This window comes from Myodes glareolus, chromosome 16 (assembly GCF_982192425.1).
Source record: "Myodes glareolus chromosome 16, mMyoGla1.1, whole genome shotgun sequence".
In the NCBI taxonomy this organism is placed as follows: Eukaryota; Metazoa; Chordata; class Mammalia; order Rodentia; family Cricetidae; genus Myodes; species Myodes glareolus.
In genome coordinates this window covers 9,617,729-9,634,907 of record NC_142041.1, presented here as the reverse complement: position 1 = coordinate 9,634,907, position 17,179 = coordinate 9,617,729, and the positions used below count along the sequence as shown (strand labels likewise).

The 17,179-nt window shown below is 38.2% G+C and overlaps 1 long non-coding RNA gene across 1 annotated transcript; it reads right to left on the bottom strand.

The window, feature by feature from the left end:
- Positions 1-584: 584 nt before the first annotated feature.
- LOC125391314 (uncharacterized) lies at positions 585-15,845 on the bottom strand. The gene is made up of 3 exons (XR_007229065.3): positions 15,736-15,845; positions 1,146-1,225; positions 585-877 (listed from the first exon to the last, which is right to left on the bottom strand). It is a non-coding gene; the product is annotated as an uncharacterized LOC125391314 (long non-coding RNA).
- Between the last annotated feature and the right edge of the window lie 1,334 nt (positions 15,846-17,179).

Below are 17,179 nucleotides of genomic sequence, written 5' to 3'. Positions count from 1 at the left end.
TAAATGATGAAATTAAATAGTGGTAGAAATTACATTGACCAATTTATCAAGACAAAAATGTATCATTCAAACACCTCCAAGAAAGTCATAAAAGAAGCTACAGCCTAAAGTGCAAAAACAAAACAAAAACTATCCTCATGTATTAAAAAAAAAAAAGTTCATAAAACAAGCAAACAAACAATAACTTCAAATAAGGCTAGAGAGATGGCTCAGTGATTTGATCCAGTACTGCTCTTGTAGAGGATCCAAGTTTCACTCCCAGCACCCAAATCAGGCAGCTCACAATCACCAGCATTTTCAACATTAGGGGATCTGGCACCCTATTCTGACCTTCGCAGGTGCTGTATTTCTGTGCACATACCCACACTTTGACACACACATATACACATAATTAAAAAAATATATAATTTTTAAAAAACCTGAAATGAACCCAGTAACCTACCCCAAAAGTAAGCAAATAACATGAACGCTCAAGTTGATTAGTGATTAAAAAAGATAGAAAAACAATGTTCAATTAACCAATAAGAAAGTTTTTATTTTTATGCCCACCAGATTTTTAAATATAAGAAAAAATATTAGCGAAAGTATACTGAGTTTAAGAAAGTCACTCAGCAAGTTCAGCTGTAGATCATCACCATAACAAAGATCCGGTGGAGCTGCTGGATAAAGGACGGAAGTCTTCCCAGGATGAGCCAGGATGAGCCAGGATGAGCCAGGATGAGGCCTCAGCAAATGCTAAATGATAGCATCACAGTCACACAATCACAGCAGGGCCTGAGCCTGAGCTTGGCCTTCTGACTCCTGTTATTCAGGACTTCAAAGCTCGTTGGAATTTAACAAGCCCTTTAAAATGTGCTTCTTTATTTCTGTGTAATAGCTGTCGAAAATTAGGCATCTTTTGTCACTTAGCAATCAACAGCAAAAAGGCCACAGAACCTAAGTCTTAGTGATACACACAACAAAATAATCAATTTAATATATCATGCATTGTAGAATAATCAGGATGTAGCCAATGTTTTAAGGTATTTGTGGGATTAATTAATTCTTAGGCTAACACATTAACACTAAATGTTTGCATTGCTTTTGATATTTTTCTTCTTGTTTAGAAATGCTCACCCTCGAATGTCATGAAAACAAGCATCTACCTGGTACTCCAGCCTCTGAGATCATGTGATCCAAGCTCTCCTTCTCAAGGTCTTCCAAAGCCACAAGCAAATTGTCTTTTCTAAGCACACAAAGAAAGAGAAAGCAAACATATGTAAGTTTGGTGCTCATTAAGGAAATAAATATTTAAAATGAAAACGCCTCTTCAGCTACCACATTGGCCTTCAGATGTCTGTCCTCCTTGAGCAATTCACAGAAGCCTTTACTCCAGAGGCCTTGCGAAACTGCATCCATTGCTCAGGTGGAAAGTATGGAAGAAGAAGCAGGAGAGAGAGAACAAACCAGCACAGAGGTCCACCTGCACACACTACGGTCAAAGTCCGTTCCAGCCAGCTTAAATGTGAGGTGAGAAGCCTAAGGACCTTGGTGAGAGCCACTGCTAAAGGCTCCACTCTCAAAGCCAGAGTGCACTGTGTGATGGAGCCTGGCCACTGGGACTTCTATGAGAGAAATCAACGGCATCACGCGAGACAAACAAAGCACACCGTCATTTGTGTGGACTGTAGAGAACTTCTAGGAAAGAAGACCTCTGTAGCCGTCAGGGTAGGTGAGAGCAAACAAGCACCACATCTACTCAGGGTGTGAAAAGAAGCGAGGTCACCAAACTAGCTCATGGGAGGTAAAAATCTGTGAGTAATGACAGATTGCCTGGGCATGAGCGGAACGGAGCAATGAGAGCTGGCTCTCAGAATTCCTCACTGACGAACTTGGGTTATGTTATTCCCAGTGAGGAAAAGAGGAAAAGCGCAGTTGGGATAGGTGAGTGTTATTTCTGCTTTGAGTTTCTATTGACTACAATGACAGCGGACCAACCAATTACAGGGATTTATCAAGCATCTGGATCTAGAATTCTAAACTCAGGTGAGAAATTTGGCAGAAAGTCATGAGCAGATAAGGGGGCAGAATTCGAGATGCAAGATGGAATGACACTGTGTAGGCAGAGAATGGTGGACCATTTTTATGAGTAAATGTCAGGGACCTACTCTGGGGAGTTAGTAACAAAGATGGCTGGAGAATGCTAAAGTGGTTGTTCCATTTGCACGCTGTTCTTGCACTAACCTATCCACATCTTCGAGTGATGTAGACAACTGATTAATTCACCAAATAGAAAAGTTATTTAACTTGTCATTGATTATGGTGCATTTGAACCTGTCCAGCCTATTGGCTGGACATCACATAAATGGAGTTTAGCAAAAAAAGAAGTATCTTGATAGAGGGAGCTATTATGGGATTAGCGAGAAACCTGGCAAGAGCAAGATTCCCAGGAATCCACAAGGATAACTCCAGCTAAGAATCTAAGCAACAGTAAGGGTGCCTGAACTGCCCTTCCCCTGTAAACAGATTAATGACTATCTTAATTGTCACCAGAGAAAAACCTTCATCCAGCAACTGATGGAAGCAGAGGCAGATCCACAGCTAAGCACTGGGCCGAGCTCCTGGAGTCCAGCTGAAGAAAGGGAGGAACAATAATATGAGCAAAGGGGTCAAGACCATTTTGTGGGGAAACCCACAGGGACAGCTGACCTGAGCTGGTGGGAGCTCACTGACTCCAGACTGACAGCTGAGGAGCCTGCATAGGACTGAACTAGGCCCTCTGAGAATGTGGGTGTCAGTTGTGTGGCTTGGGCAGTTTGTGGGGCCACTGGCCATGAAACCAGTGTTTATCTCTAGTCCATGAACTGGCTTTTTGGAACCCTTTCTCTATGAAGTAATACCTTACTCAGCCTAGATACAGGAAGGAGGGCCTTTGCCCTTTCTCAAGTGATGTGACAGACTTTGTTGACTCCCTAGTGGGAGGCCTCACCCCTATGAGGAATGGATGGAGATTGGGGTGGAGAAAGGTAGGGAAGCATCAGGAGGGGACAGAGAGGAAACTGGGATTGGTATGTAAAATAAAAAACTTTTGTTTAAAAAAATAAAATAAAAACTGGAAAAAAAATGGAGCTCAGCTTTTCCAAAATGTTTTGTGGTCATTAGGTCTCTATTTTACTGAGTGGAAGTTTGCTCAGTTTTCCAACTTGAAAATCTGAAAATTTTTGCAGATTTTTGTTTCCAACACCTAATAAATATAGCCTTCTACTGAAGAAAAGCAAATATGCCATTTTGTTTACATAAGGCATATAACTTCAAGTATTTGATGAATACAATTTCCCTCGTATCATCCTTGTGTAAATCCTCCTCCTAAACTTAATAACTGATATTTCCTAAGCTCAGTCGGTGACATTTAGGGCCATGGGTTCTGCTGTGTCTAGAAGTTAGAAATATTTACTTCAAGCTACGTCCCTCATTTTCAGTCAATCAATAGATATATTTGATTATAAAGACAAGGAAGCATTTATTAAAGAGGAACTATTACACTTACCTATTTTCCTATCATTATCATTAAAGAGGAACTATTACACTTATCTATTTTCCTATAATTATAGCTTTGATTGTTGCCTAGCATTGACAATCTTATTTTATAACTGGGCCAACTGGGTTAATTAGGGTAAACCTAAGCTGAGTAGAAACTACACAAGACAAAGGAGATTCCATCCAATTCCAACTGCAACAAAGCATCTTCTGAAGAAGAGGAAAATTGTATGTCAGATGGCACAGAAGATTTGCGCTCACTTTTCGTTGGCATCATCTCGTGGCCACATTTCCTCATTTTCCAGTCACTTTCGATGGCTAGGCTAAATGCCAAGAGCAATTGTGCAGCGCACAATCAAGAGACTGCATACATGCGAAGAAAATGCGGTCTCTGACTTACATGCCTGCATGCGATGAAAATGCGGTCTCCAACTTACACAGGAAAGTCCAAGCTTAGGAATTAGAAGTAAAAGTGGAAAACTAAAGTCCCCTATAAGTCACCCTTTGAAGTTTCTGATGCCCTTAACTGCACACACAAAAGGGTTATGTTTTTAGAGAAGGCATAGGCACTGAGGGCCAAAGCAAGTCTTATTTATTCCTAATTCTAATGGAATCTTCCTTCGGAAAAATTCTCAAACACACTTTTCATTACTTTATACAATTAGGTCATTTGTTAAGCTCAAAGGAAGAGAACAAATAGGACTTTGGGAATTTGTATATCAAATTACCTGCCTAATCTTTGTAGCTAAATTAAGAACAAATTAAATGCATTGCATAGTATCTAATGTGAAACTACGAAGCATGCATAAAAATTTATTGGTGTGAGTTGGAGTTTAGGCATTTTTCACTAATACATAATTACAAATACAATAAACATTTGTCATAAAATGAAGCCCAACATGATGTTTTAACAGGATTGATAGAGCTTTCTTCTCCAAGGAGCTAAGAGAATGTGACCATGGCAACTCAGCCACCGCAGAAGCAAGGTAAACACAAAGCAAGCAACCATGGTCAGCAGAAGGAGGTTACTATAATTATGAAAGGCTGCTGCATGCTCACAACACTTGTCTGCCATTAGGAGTTCACCGAGTCAATAAAAAAATTATGAAGCGCCTAGTAAAAATCTTACAGGATGTGAGATAGGAATAGAAACAGAAGCAGGCTAGGAACAATAGGAACAGGTTTATCCTGCTGAAAAAGAGAAGAGCTTCATCTGAAGACATGGTCTCTGCCTGTGGAGCTGGTCTTTGGTCTGGGCCTAGATGAAGGAGTGGGACTTCATTGCTCAGTTTCTCCAATTTCTACAAGCAGGATGGAGAGATATGTAATCTCGACCCAAGAGCCCGCGTAAACTTAGGTCAGAGAAACTCAAGATCCTTGGTGTTTCTTGTCAGTTCCAGGGTGCTCCTGGCACATCCTGGCAGGGACCCATGGTTGCTACACAAGGTTGATGGATTGACCCGGAAATGAACACAAGACACTTAGAATATAAGAGTAGCATTGCAGAAGGAACTCTCAGCTGATCTCCAGATCACTGCGAGGTTATACTGACTGCTAACAGGGGATGGTTGACTATCTTGGAGAGTCAAAAGAGAAATGCAAGCTATTTTTAACTCCAGAAACTGCATGTCATTTGAACACAGAAGCAATAAAATGCAGAAGTACAAGGTACAGATCCTGCATTCAGACTAGTTGAGTTCAAATCAGACCTCTCTATTTTACTTACTAGGAGAGCATAGGCAAAAATAAATTCACCTTCTTTGCATCACAATACTTCATGGGTAAAGCTGATCTATAGAGAGTCCTACATCTCCCGGGTATAGGAAGATGACTAGTTAACATATGGAAAGCGTGCGAACAGAGCCTGGCATGAGTCAAGCGATTGAACAACATCTGCCACTTTCTTTATCATTTTGTTTGTTTTCACAGATTATATGAGATCATACCGAAAACTGGAAATAGCTATTTCCAACGTGCTGTTTTTCTCACAACCTTTCTGGCTTGCTGATAAATCTGAGTTTCAATCTTGTTCCTTTTTCCTGCAACATTATAAATGTCTCTTCTGTTCATCTGCCATCTGTCTAGGCTCACCACGTTTTAAATATTATACCTTTGTGACGCTTGCCTCTCCTCCTGTCCAGTTCTCTACAATCTGTGCCCCTGCACTTCTCTCAGAATTCAAAGTCAATCATTCTTCACAAGGTCAAAGAACTTTTTCCTTGAATAAATACACTTTTCATATTTTTTATCAATAATTTTTTTGAAATTGTGATTCCTTTGACAGAGTAATTAAGCTAGGTTTTCAAATACAGTTGGCAGTGGCAATCACAATGCTCTCAAAATGGCAAAGACAGAGGATAGACAGAGGGACAGACAGAGAGAAGTCAAGAAATAAAAGACAGTGGTTTAGTAGACAACCAAACACAAGAAGCTGATGTATAAATGGACAAAGGCTGAGAGATAAGTGTCCCAGATATGTCAAATGACAGCAGCCGGATGAGATGGCTATGGAAAGAAGGAACTCAAGCTAAGAGATAAAAGGGGGGCATTTCACAGCGAGAAATTAAAAGATGTAAGATTGATGGTATTGCTAAATATGGTACTTTGTGCTGCCTCAACCTGATAAGACTGCTACTGTGGTCCACAGAGGCCGCTTCCTTTATAAGCTTCAGATAAGGGTTAGCCGAAAAGAAAATTTGCATGAGATTTGGGGGTTAGAAATGAATCAGTAGCCAATGTCCTCTGGAGGCACTTACAGATGGGAGCTGGAAGTGACTCCTCCCCACCCCCATAACACACACCCAGTTTCTTCTCTTGGTCCTGTTACCCCACACATCAGACCCCAGTGCAGCTTCCACTCCACTAGGGATGCATGGACCTTCAGGTGGCTGCTGCGGGTCCGGGCCAGCCCTCTGCTCAGCTCCCAGAGTGTCACTCTTCTAGACCCTTTGGACAGTTTATTTCTCAAGTGAGTAGCTTGTATCATAACACATGCAGTGCTTCCGTGCCTGATAGATGCTGCTCACTAGATTCTGGAGTATAGCTTGGACCTCGCAGAAAAGAACAGAAATATAAGCCTCATTAGAACATCGAAATTAGAGGTTTGACTTTCATTACTGCATCTTCAGTGCCTAGACCAGTATGCAGTACATAGTAAGGTCTAAGCAAATACTGGCTGAATGCATCAATCAATGGCTGTTATCAGTGACATGGCAAGCTCTTAGATCATAGATGGAAGAAACTGTTTATTAAGTTCAGTTGTCTCTTTTGAAACAAAGTTTACAACAGAGTTCACGAAGTGTATCACAGCCACAAAAAGACCCCAACACAGACTCTACTAGACAAACTTAGCCTATAGAAGAGCCGGGCCTATAGAAAAATGATATGCTAGGAAAGTTTACGTTCCTCATCTAAAAATGGGGCATTTGTTTAATATATTTCTGTCACAGAATTCTTTATCGTTGTTGCTTTTTCTCTCTTAGGCTAGAAATGATCTGAGAGGTTTTCTCCGCCATTCAGGAAAACCATTTTCAGCTATAAATATTAATGGGTTTAGTAATAAATTACACACTTGAATGGCATTTTATTACTTAAAACTAAAATATTAAAAACCTTATTTGAAATGCACAGAGAAATCATGTAATTTAAATCACCTTAGACTTGGAAATAGACCAGAAGCCACTGCTTAGGAAGAAGTGTAATTTTTTTAAATATGCATTTTGGTAATGGGCCAACATATTCTATGAAAAGTCATCTGGAAAGGAAGTGGACAGTCCTCTGCTGTAGTGGACTTTTTCCAGATAAGCGAACTCTTTATTTGCTTCCCTTAGACATTCCTCAAAATTAATAACATGACCACTGGAGTCAGATAGGTCATTTTTGGCCCATTAAAGTGAGATTTTCCTCTCCCTGAAAATAAATTTACTCACAGTGTTATAAGCCAAGATAAAATTTTCTCCAAAGTAAATCCCTACAGGTTGTCGACATGAAATGCACCCTTACCGGCGTTTCTCTAAGTGATAGTTCCTCCTTTGGGAAGTTTCAAATTAATAATTCAAGTCTTGATAGTAATTTATTTCTCAACCATACAGTGAATGAATTCCACAGATTAATTCCATGTGATCATTTTAGATTTAGAAATAATAATTTTATTCAGGGATCATCTGTGTCACTCATGACCTTCAATCAATGTTTAACATGACTAATGATTAAAAGACTCCCTAAACTTCTCAATTGAAATTGGTTACAAAAACACTCACTAAATGCTCAAAATGCTGACTGTAGTAAAAGTGAACCTATTTTATATGAAAGGTACTACATTTGGAAAATGTCCTTCACCATTTCCAGTAGAGATGATTTTTCCTGCCACCTCCCATTTAAAACTTTTAGAGACTGACTTTTATACAAATAATATCGTGGTTTCTTTATCTTGATGGGCAAGTACCATTAGAATCCACCTCAAACCTTCTTTTGAGGGTGATTCATATCTATTTTTTGTTTAATCTAACATATAATACCCCCACGTGTCCTCCTTCTGTTGATGAAGAAGACCAAAATCAACATTGCCGAGGTATCGACATCACAAAAGTCTTTTTTTCAACAATAAGCATCTCACATTTTTGAAGACAACCATTAATATCCCGAAACGTCTTCTTTCTCTCCCCAATCGCTCCACTGATTCCTCCACGGTGTGTATTTTTTCCAACCTTCTGGAGTCAATTGCACACCCAGCCGCAGGCCTGCCCAGCTATAAGGTCTTGAGGAGGGGGCTCCGACTCTTTCTTTTATCCCTACTTATCATTTAAACAGACGAATATTCCATTGACAGTTGTTAATCAAATTGAATTGACTTGAAACTCAGAGCAAAAGTAATATGGAGAAAGAAATGTGTCTTCCAAGGAAGTTTTCCACTATAACCACAGATCAATTAGCAAGATTAATTAATCAAATGTTAATCACTGCGGGAAAATTAAAAAAAAAAACACCTTTAGGAATCCTCAGAATAACCATTGAACAAAAAAAGTGAAGCAAGATTAGTCATGCTAGGCTGCTGGCTCTTCAGCTTTAAAGAGACATCACACTTACAAATGGAAAAAATGAGGTCCCCAAATACATAACTGTATCACAAATTTGATTCAAATCCCTGTCTATCAAGTACGGGTTTCGGTTCATGACAGCTCACATCTGTACCATGTTCACATATACACTGAAAAGGACAGATCATCTCAAAGTCCAAGTGCTCAGAGAAAACAAGGGAACCTGTGTTCTGCCCTTTCCTATGAGAATAAAGAGGCAGCATGTATATCTTCCTATTATTAAATCACTCTGTAAATGTAAAACAGTATGAAAAGTTTTCCCTTTATCTGTTTTTTTTATGATTCCTACATTTACTAAGAAATGAAAGCTTGCTATTTAATAAGCCAGTTAGCTGAAAGAAGTAGCCATAACTCATTCCCTAAATCTTGTATCATTAGCCATTTAGATGATTTCTGCCTTTACTACTATAAATAAAATTTTAACAAGTGTCCTTGTACATAAATACTTTATGTTTTTCGGTTTGTATAAAAGGACCCAGGGCAGAGAAGTTGCTGCATGTGACTTCACACTTCTGAAAAGTAATAGACTCTAGACTATCATGAGAACGCTTGACCTTCGGAACCCTAACACTACGGTACCAATGGACTCAGATAATCCCTTACTATGAAAAGCAACTGTGCATGGGCAGCTATAGAACACCAGCTGTGGGCTGCATACATATACGCCTGTTGCAATTACTCCTTCATAACTCTAGACAATGAAAAATGCCTACAGAAGCAAGAGATGAGGCTCTGCAGCAGAGCGCTTGCCTAGCACGTGGGCCAGTTCCCCATGTGACATTATAATGAATACAGCTAATAAGTAAGTAAAGCGTCTATAGATGTCGAATGCCCCAGGTTGTTGTGATAGGGGTTAGACAACTAAAAACATTCATTTCCCTTAGCTTCCCACTTGGATCGGTCACTAGTCCAAGGCAGTAGACTCACAACCACAGCCTATCGATCTACATTTATGCCAACCTGATTTGAGAGAAAGAAGGAAAATCAATGCACACACGTATAAAAACTTAGTAAAGATCCAAAAAATGATGCAAAGGGGTTTGCGGTTGCATGGGACTATGAAACTGCTCAAGTTCAGACACCTCTGAACATCCAAACACACCTCACATTGGGGGAAGAAAAAGGACTGGTTTTTTGAGCCACAAATGACCAAGTTGAATATGTAAAACGCAGTCTTTCAATGGCCTGCAATAGAGGACACCTCACTGCAAACAGTGAAGAGAGGACAAAGCCTTGAATAGAGACAGATTGATGTGTAAAGAAAAAGAAGTAGAAGAGGTTAATGAATTATTTCTAAATCAATATAATGTAATAAAATTCTCTCATCTGTGAAAATGGGAAATTTGCATTTATGCCCGGTGAAATATAGATGAACAGTGATTGTGGTTATTACACCTGTCACCGTGAAAAAAAGTCAGGGCACATTATCTACTGGTTACATTTCTCCAAACTGATTAACCTTAATACATTTCTGCCTTCGCTGATCCTACAGAGTTTACTGAATATGGCGTGTCTTGATTAAAATTGCCCACATCTTAATTCAAGTCATCCTTTCATCTAACTCCTGTATCCTTGACTATTTATTTAAATTAACTGTTTAACTAATGAGAGTGATGCAAGTCCTTGCCCATAATACTTACAAGCTCAAATGGGCATCCCTCAAAAGGGAACTTTCTAGAAAATGAAAGGAAAATATGAAAACAGTGATATTTTGTCATCTCGAGTTTCAGGATAGAAATTATTTCAAAAGAGAAGTCATTATTTTAAGAAATATGGAGAAAGACGTTTCTGTGTTCCTTTCTGTACTTAGCACATACTGCATGTTGCTTTCTCTACCCAGGTCCATTTAGAGATCTCCCCTCAGTGTAAAATTTTTGAATGAAGTGCTTGGTTGGACTTATAAGACACTCCCTATCTAATTTTTGATTGTGTTCAAGAATCATAGAAGTTAAATCTTCCTGTAGATACTTTGTGAGGAAAATTAGCTTCATTATCACCATTCAATTACTCCTGTAATAAAAGTGATTATAATTGATGTTGCACCTGGGTGTGGTTTTGTCATTTGCCCACCCAGCAACTGATCACATTTCTCTAACAATTGATCTCATTGATTTCATTAAGAGAACCAAAAATATCCAATTATCCAACTGTTTGTCTATAATTTATAAAGAAAATTGACAGCTCTTGTCTTTTCAACTGGGTTAAATCTAGTGCGACTGTTGCCAAACAACTGAAATATTTGGGGATTCTGTTTTATTAAAAATCTATATATGATTACGAATGATTATGAAAAGTGAAACTGTAGATCCAAAGGGCAGATTTTAAGTGCCACAAATGACACAGAATCTTCTCATTCAAATTTTTGGTGAAACAGTTACTTCTGCATAGACTTTACCTTTGTTAAAAGAAAAATATTATTATTAAATATATGTCAGATTTATATCGATAATTTTTAAATATTCCATTAAAACAATTGTAACTTTTTAATAATCTTGAGCTATGAAGTCAGTACTTTTGCCATTTCACAATATAAACCAAACTGACAATAAATTCTCAATCCTCTCACCTTAGCCCCTTGGGTTCTGAGTTACAGGGTGGACAATGACATTCAGCCCTTGCTTGTGGTGGTGTTGGTGGTGTTTGTGTATGGGAATATGTGAGCGTGTGTGTGTATTTAGTGTGTTTGTAGTACTGGAGAGTGAACTCCGGGACTTGAGGATGCGAAGCCAGAACTCTTTGGCTAATCTGTATGTCAAGCCCTATCCTTTTAATCATCTTTTAGACATGCTTTTGTCAAATCTTTACATAGCAAATTCATTTGCTACATTGCATACATGAAATATAAATTAGATCCATGTTCTTATAATTTCCATTTATAATAGTTAACTTATTATTTAATAGTGCATAGCATCTTAATCCATACAAGATCTTTTACCTAATACATGTCCACACATATGCACATATACACACACACACACATGCACGCACCAGTAGTTAATTAATTTATTCTGTGGACCAAAAAAAAGGAGGATATATATATAATCTTATGATGAATAAAATATTGACGCATTGGAACTAGATTGAAATAGTAAATATTTTGTTTGGATGAACAAATAGGAACTTGCCCTGATTAGGTCTGTCAGAAGCAATATAACTGACCAAACATAATATACACAGATTTATTCTCGAAGAAAATTGCTTCTGCCAAGTTTCCTTCAGAATAGAGTACATAGAATTCTTACAAGATACACACATTCTCTTCCACCTCCCTCCCTCCCTCTCTCCCTCCCCTCCCTCTCTCTCTCTCCTTCCCTCTCCTTCTCTCTCTGCATCTGTTTTGTATGCTAAATAGCCCATTTTTATATAACACTGAAATAGCCAAACCTGAGCTCTTAAAATATCTTCAAGTTTCCTTTAATTAATCTGAACCACACAGAGTATGAGTGGAAAGAACATTACAAAGTGACAAATGCCCCTGTCTGTAATGAGATGAAGTCCACGAGGAATAAGCAAGAATAAGCACAAATCTAGTTGTTTTTAGAACCTGCTGAGATTCTGTTTCTCTGCAGCAGATCCAGGAAAAGTGTGAGACAGAAAAAAATGTCCTATTTTCTTTCTTGTACCTGAGGATTATGTTAGTTGAATAGGTGACTTCATCATTTTTTTGAACTGTTTGTAATTCTAGGACAATTGCCAATGACATATTTTTTTCTCAACTATTCTAAGACATCAATTCAACCTGTTTACACAAAAATTGCCAGGAAATAGTAAGTCACGGCACAATGCCACACTTTCTCCTTGGCCAAGGCGACTCATTCAATAGTAAAGGATTCTTCCTGTGGCCTTAATATAAAGCTGCCAACATTCACCACTTTTAATGTTAGTGATAGTCATACTCATTAGGGAACCTGTGAGAGACAAGCACACAAATTACTTAAAGCAGGTTTCAAGGTCAGTATCCAAAATCCATCAGAAACATTTGCAGACAGTTGAAATGGCTTAGGGTCTGTCAGTAATCTTTTAGGATGTCCTTTCTAGACTACCTGTTCCTTCATCATTTGATGTGACCAAGGCAAGGTTTGGGGCAGTTTGGTTTGGTTTACGCAAATAGATTACCAGGTTTCCATTATAGTTAAGACTTTGTTTAAACTCGAGCTCCTAAACTTCATGAGGGGTGGAATTTCAATTCTGCATCAGCAGAAATCCATCTTGGAGCAAGTTAAACAAACGGAAGCACATTCATCCTAAGACCCAGATTGGAGACAGCATCTCCTTCAGCATTCTCTCCACAAGAGAGGCTGATTAACCTCTCTCTGCTTTGACAATAAAAGTGTGTCTGGCCCTTGTGTTTCCTTATAGAAGGAAAGCAATGTGGAGTTTGAAATAGTCTCCAGCTTGATCACTTTTAGTTGAAGATTTGTTGACTGAATAGATATGAGGAAGGTAGCAAGAAAGACATTAGCTAATTTCCATCGAGTTTCCAACTGTTTGTTCATACAAGAATGAGAGTCGAGAGTTCCCAAGTCTGGAGACCTTGAATAAGAACATTTTAAAAACTTCAAAGCCAGGGTGAAAGAACATCTTTCTGCATGTAAGAAATGAAAAAAAAAATACAACTTAATAATGCAGACACCAAAAGTAAAATGAACATTCCCTCTTTAGTCTAGAAGGAAAAGAAAATTTGCAGATTATATCCCCAGGAAGTTGCCTGAAATACAAGAGCAATTACCAATGCTATCATAGACTTTTAAATTGCACTGGATTAAGAGAACCACCAGAGACTTTTCATGGTATTTTTTTCCATGTAGAAAAGTCACCTCAGCTCTGGTAAGCGGACCAGATGACTTCAGAAACCACATCCTCGTTACTCAGAACTGGATTCCCCTGTCAGTATTTCAGTATTATTAGCTACGTCCCCAATTCCTACCCTTGAAACCGCTACATGTGTTTTTAGTAGCTCAGTGACCACTACTGATGCTAATCAGGCCTCTCATTTTCATAACCAGGGATGTTTGGCATGAAGTAGGTCAGGCAAGGGAGTGGGACAGTGTGCGCTAGAAATATTAAATTCGTACATACACATGGGCCTTCCATTTATAAATTGATCATTCAGGTAGAATCTGAAATACTTGTCAGATTTCCTGGTTCTAATCTCTTAGTGACGTGTTTTCAGTGCTGGTAAATGCTTATACACTTTGATATTCCTGTAGCAGTTCACAGTGCTCATATAAGCATATGGTTCATCCTGTGGCAAGTATGGCTTACGAGATATGAGATGGTAAAAAAGGTTGTCACTCATTTACACAAACGATGGCGTCACTTCATGAAAACAAGGACTTTTCTCTTCCCGTCTTATTCAAACATGTGGTGCTCGTTCATCCTCCTTTCCTTCCAAAAAAGACAAAGAGGTCAAAGCCCTCCTGAAACTTCTTTACTTTAGACTTGGAATGCCACTTGTTAATTCAGGGCTGATACCAAGTTTATCTCTATTTTTACCAATGCACTGTTTCTGTGCAAACACATAATAAAACATTACTAATCTATTTTTACCAATGCAGTGTTTCCGTGCAGACACATAATAAAATATTACTAAACCTGATGTTTTACAAAGCAGTCTTTCAAAGTTTCTGTGAGTAAATGATTTGACCAAGGCTGGTGAGGCCAGCTCACCTCTATGGTGTCTGTAGCCTCAACTGCAAGACTTGGTGGCATTAACAAAATCTACCAATATCCTTGAATCACCCAAAGGTTCTTACACTTCTGAGTCTTAGGTTGAGGCTAAGAGCTTTGCTGGGGCAGTGACCTGGGTGATATGCATACAGGTACCAAAGAGCCCCAGCTTCTTGCAACTTGGGATATGGCTTTAAAAGATGAGAAAGTGAGAAGGTGGAGCTGAGCTTTTTATTGCAAAGTCTTAGAAGTCATGGAGTATCATTTCCCCATATGTCACTGGCCAGGACAATCATAATGAAGAATATACAAGCCCATCCTCCAGGAGCAGTTGTTGACATTATATCATGTAGCATGGGAAAGAGGTTGACAGAGGCATACAATATCACTAGGCATAACCATCCACTATTTTCATTTCTCCATATGCTAGGCAATATGCACAGGAGTATGAAAAGAGTATTCATACTAATATAAGATTGAAAAAAAGCTTCACCTTCATGGAATAATCATGACTGCATTAGATTTAAGTAATGATTGATTATTACTGACTCTATTTTGCATATGAGTAAACTGATAATTCTCAAGAGTTCAGAAACTTTCCAGAGAGTCATAAAATCAACACATAGTGAAACAAGATCACATTACAGAAGAAAATCTACAGAAACACCTTCCTAACCTTTTTATTCTATCCCACTAGAACACTTACCAAATCCAAAAGATAATTATTTTCATGTAACACTAATTAAAATCCAACTATTATAGCCCTGTATCTAATTATATCTCATATTTTAAAAAAACATACTTGATAACTAATAACTATAACATATTATAGTGTTATTATTAATATTATGCATTATATGTAATATTATGTATGTTATTATTAATATTAGTGCATAATAAATGTATAACTTATGTTAGACGCAATCAAGACAAAAAAAGCCAAAGATCAGCAAAAACAAATGATGCAGAACCAGCACTACGTTTTCCTTTGTTCCTGCTTGGAATATTTGCAAATTTCACATTACTTAGTATATGGTCAACATATTTCAAATAGGGGAAGAAGATATGTCACTGCCATTTATTTTATGTTACTGGTATATATTTTAAGGATGTTCAAAGGCTGGGTACAAAGAGGAGACAAAATAAAGATGTAGAATATAAATGAAAATACCTCTAACTTGTCCAGAGTCTGTTTTAGTTTCTCATAGCAAAGTACCACAGAATGGGTGGCTTCAGAATATATGTATTTCTTCGTAGAACATAGACTAGAAGTCCTATATTGTGGTATTGGTGGAGATTGTTTCTCTGGTTCTCTCTTCAGCTTACAGATGGATGTTTTCTTTGTCTTCTCATGGTCTTCCTTATGTATGTGTCTTTGCCTTTGATTATGTATACACCATTCTTTTTACAAAAATAAAACTAGTTATATTAGATACCAACCGAATGATCTTACCTGATCTAGTTACAGGTACAATATCCCTACTGGAAAGAGCACATTTTGATATTTTGAGTTCAACTTCAACATGCAGATTTGGGAGGGCAAAGTTTAATCCATAATAGAGTTTTCTCAGGTCTGCTATATAAAAACAAGTGAAGAAAACTTATTAATAACATGCAGGATACCAGAGGAGCTCACACAAATATCTGAGTGACTCTACCCCTGACACGCTGACACTCTAGTAGGTTGACTAAGGTAAAGGCCAGTATTTTCTTTACTTCCACAGTGGGTCAACAACCAACACAGAAGCATCCTTTCTATTACAAGTTCTTCTATCTATCACTGTCTACTTACTTACTTCGGTTGTTTCCATAACACTTGTTATGCCTGGGTCTCTACTAATAATGCCAATGTATAGTTTCTACTCAAAGAGCTATTTCTTAATGGTATTTCTGCCAAATGTTCAGGCTGAACTCAGGATTCATAAATAAGTAAAGACAAACCTTCAGATACCTTGTCAAATGAATTCAGAATATATTCTGTAAACCATGAGAGAATGGAAAACAAATTTTCATTCAATACTAATACCAAAACTATGTACCTAAAAATTCAAGTGGCTTTTCAGATGGCTTAGATGGTTTTTATCCTAAGTATGTTTATCACTGCATTGTTTAGGTCTTGACTATTAAGCACATGATAGGAAAATAAGCATCCTATGCCCTCTTTCTTTTGTATAGAGAATGTCTTATACAGAGATGCACACAGAGAAATGCCTAAGCATTTTCAATTCAGATAACATAGAGCCTACGTCAAAATGTATTATTAAACAAATTTTAAGCACATTTTTCTTCACAGTCTAGTCAGATGAGTCTACTTGATTCTCTTCTTCTCACACTCTCCCAAACCCCCAGGTCTAGCCCAGTCCCACACTTAATACCCTAGCCTAGTGTGGCCAACCCTAACTAAGCCACAATCAACCTCTAAGCTTCAACTCTGCCTACCCAGAAGCAAAGATTCTGGCCCCTCTTTTGCTGAATTGAATCTCTCCACCCAGCCAGACCCAGAAAGCACTTACTTTTCCAGGGTCTATCTGGGTGAATCCACCTAATTTCCCCCTTGATACGCCATCCTCAGCCCCCAAATGTACCCCTAAACTTCAGACTTGAACCAGGATGCATACACCATCCCAATCCCTTATGCCTCCCTGAATTCGTTGCACACAAGTTATTTTCAACCTATGGACTCGACTTTATCCACACATCCTCATTTCTCCCTGAATATTCCTGTCCCTATCAGACAAGACTAAACAAAAGAAGTTTATGTGCTCAAACCTCATTGCAAAAATACAAGAGTTATAAAAGATCAAACCAGTATTGCCATTCTTAAATCCACACATTCTACATAAAAGTTTGCCAGTGAGAATAAGAATTTAAGGAGTTTAAAGAAAACACAATGAAAC